Source organism: Denticeps clupeoides, chromosome 5 (genome assembly GCF_900700375.1).
Source record: "Denticeps clupeoides chromosome 5, fDenClu1.1, whole genome shotgun sequence".
Classification (NCBI taxonomy): domain Eukaryota; kingdom Metazoa; phylum Chordata; class Actinopteri; order Clupeiformes; family Denticipitidae; genus Denticeps; species Denticeps clupeoides.
This window is the reverse complement of record NC_041711.1, coordinates 11,990,102-11,993,379: the sequence shown is the minus strand read 5'-3', so window position 1 is coordinate 11,993,379 and position 3,278 is coordinate 11,990,102. Positions and strand designations below refer to the sequence as shown.

Here is a 3,278-nt window from a genome sequence, read left to right as displayed (position 1 = left end):
TAGGAAAAGATGGTGAGCCCTATGCTATTCGCACAGACTTAGGATGGAGCATAGTAGGCAACTCAGCACTGTACAATGAAACGGATATAGACAGCAGCCTCTGCCACAGAGTCACAGTTAAAGAAATCCCTCACTCTACTCCAACAGATGCAATACTTGCTCTGGAAAGAGATTTCAAAGAGACGGACAGGAACGAATAGACTGTATCACAGGAGGATTTAACATTCCTCCAAAAGCTTGAGCAAGGCATAACACAGATGGAAAAGGGACATTTGGAGATGCCATTGCCATTTAGAGAAAAGCCACAAACTTGCTGAAAACAGACCAAACCAGTTCAAACGCAAACTCATGAAAGACGAAAAATACAAGGAGGATTACATGAAATACATTAATGACATCATCGAAAGAGGTGATGCAGAAGAGACTGATGATATCGGACTCCCTGGCAAGACATGGTACATACCACACCACACCATCTATCATCCTATCATCCTGACAGGTTACGTGTGGTCTTCGACTGCTCTGCCAAACACAAAGGTACCTGCCTTAATGAACATTTACTGATTGGCCACGACATGATCAACAGTCTTACTGGTGTTCTTGTGCACTTCAGACAGCACCACGTCACCCATTCCAAACCAAAATGTCCACATGACCAATGTCCACTAGCCAATAATGTTTGACAAGAAGGGAAGGTGCAGGGTTCCTGGATGCACAGGAAAACCCAAAGTTGTGTGCAAAAAAACTGGCAGGTACGTGAAAGTGTTCAGTAGCAGGCAGCGGCACGCACCAGAAACAGGTGGAAAAGAGTAGCAAGCATCTGGTTTCCATGGTGATGTGCAGGCTGAGGTGTGCGCTGCAGCGAGGAGCCGGGCAGGAGATGAGGTAAGGAGATGAGTTGTGGGGGTATTAGGTGCCACAGCTACAAATAGAAAAAGAGGCATAAGGTTTTTTTTTCATTTATCTTTCCAGAGGCATTCATCCTCCATTCATATTTAATATTACTAAAGCATTAAAATAACACAAAATGTGGATGTCTTATTTCAGTATTAGGTGCCTTTTTTGTTAAGTACATAACTCCACATGTGTTCATTCATAGTTTTGATGCCTTCAGTGAGAATCTACCAATGTAAATGGTCATGAAGAAAACATATTAAGGTGTCCAAACGTTTGGCCTGTACTGTATGTGAAGTTATGACTGGAACGTCTGGATTTCTACATTCTCATGTTAAATGTTAATCACAAAACATTTGTGGGTTTTTTTTTTATAGCAGATTACAGTAACCCTGAGCAAATCCTAGATTCTCATAAATCCAATATGTTGAACTCATAAGTGTCAGGACATCTGGACAGTGTCAGGAGAGAATATGGCATAGACGTCACTGCTGCATCGGTCTACTCTGGGATATGTGTGATGCAAACACAAGTTCAAGTTTAATGTTTAGGTGTGCGTTTTCATTCAGGTTTAAATGCATTATGTCTGTATAAGATGGAAGGACACTTGAAAAGAAAAAAAAGGAAGTAAAAACTGGGTGTCACAGGCAAATTTAATCTAGGTATGTGACTGGGATACATGTACCAATGAATGCTGCTGACAGTGTGGCCTTGATAGTGGGCAAGCAGCTGTCGTGGCCTCACAAAGAACATGGACCATGCGGTTCTTCAGGAGGTTCTTGGCCAGAATGCTTCCTTTCAGGATGTCCACCCGCTTTCTGTGAATCCTGTCTTTGCTGGTGAGATGAGGTCACCTGATGCAGAAATGGCCACCTCTCCAGGCTGGGTGGGCGTCCCTTCTGGCACTGGGAGCGTTGGTGAGAGAGGTAAAGAAGAACCCAAAGATGCAGTCAGAAGATGGAAGAAAGTTGTAGAAAGTCAAGTCGGGACTTTATGGCAGAGTGGCCTGCCAGAAGCTTCTACATTTTGGCCTTAAATCTAAGAGGTATGTGTGGAGAAAACCAGGCACTGTCCAATCCAGTCCCAACAGTGAAGCAGGGTGGTGGCAGCATCATGCAGTGGGGCGGTTTTGCATTTGCAGGGGAGGACGACTGGTTGCAATCAAGGGAAAGAGAAATGCAGCCAAGTACAGGGATATCCTGGACAAAAACCTTCTCCAGAGTGCTCAGAAACGCAGAATCACCTGTCCAATACAGTCCCAACAGTGAAGCATGGTGGTAGCAGCATTCTAACAAGACAATGACCCTGAGCACACAGCTAAAATTACGAAAGGGTGGCTTCACAACAACTCTGTGCCTGTTGAATGATCCAGCCAGAGTCCTGACTTAAACCCAATTGAGAATCTCTGGAGAGACTTAAAATTAGCTGTCCACCAGAGTTTACATCCAACCTGCCAGAAGTGGAGAGGATCTGCAAGAAGGAATGGCAGAGGATCCCCAAATCCAGGTTTGAAAACCTTGCTGTATCTTTCCCAAAAAGACTCATGGCTGTATTAGATCAAAAAGACGCTTCTACTAAATACTGAATACTTAGGACCATGTGATATTTCAGTTTTTCATTGTTTATAAATCTGCAAAAATATCAGTATTTTTCTGTCAATATTCAGTGTTGTATGTACATTAATGAGGAAAAAATGTACTTAAATCATTTTAGCAAATGACTGCAATATAACAAAGAGTGAAGAATTTAAGATGGTCTGAATACTTTCCGTACCCACTGTGTATGAATGGTTCTGGCCCATGCGTGTCTCACTCTACACTCCCTCTGCAGTTCTCTGTAGCCCAGACACAACTCCTTGCCACCTTGGTCACCTTTTCCCACTCGCTCATAAACCTCGGTCTTATCCTGAAGTCACAGATACACAGAGCGTACGAACCATCAAAATTGAAGTGAAAGTGAAGAGATCGTTGAGCAGAAATTCATTACATTACATTACATTAACAGCATTTATCAGTCACCCTTGTCCAGAGCGACTTACAATCAGTATTTACAGGGACAGTCACCCTGGAGATAACTCAGGGTTAAGCGTCTTGCTCAGGGACACAATGGTAGCAAGAGGAGTTTGAACCTGTGTCTTCTGGTTCATAGGTGAGTGTGTTACCCACTGCTTTTAACCATCACCCTTAGTGAGCAGTGGGCAGCCATGACAGGCACCCGGGGAGCAGTGTGTGGGGTTGGTGCTTTGCTCAGTGGCACCTCAGTGGCACCTTCGCGGATCGGGATTTGAACCGACAACCTTCTGAATACGGGGCCGCTTCCTTAAAGCTACAGACACGGAAATGGCACATCCTGGGGAAATCCCATTGTGGGACTGGGTCAAAGTA

General features: G+C 44.1%; 1 long non-coding RNA gene across 1 annotated transcript; it reads right to left on the bottom strand.

Annotated features, from left to right (window-relative positions):
* Positions 1 to 900: 900 nt before the first annotated feature.
* On the bottom strand, positions 901 to 2,756 carry LOC114791355 (uncharacterized). The gene is made up of 3 exons (XR_003749982.1): positions 2,668 to 2,756; positions 1,580 to 1,799; positions 901 to 922 (listed from the first exon to the last, which is right to left on the bottom strand). It is a non-coding gene; the product is annotated as an uncharacterized LOC114791355 (long non-coding RNA).
* Between the last annotated feature and the right edge of the window lie 522 nt (positions 2,757 to 3,278).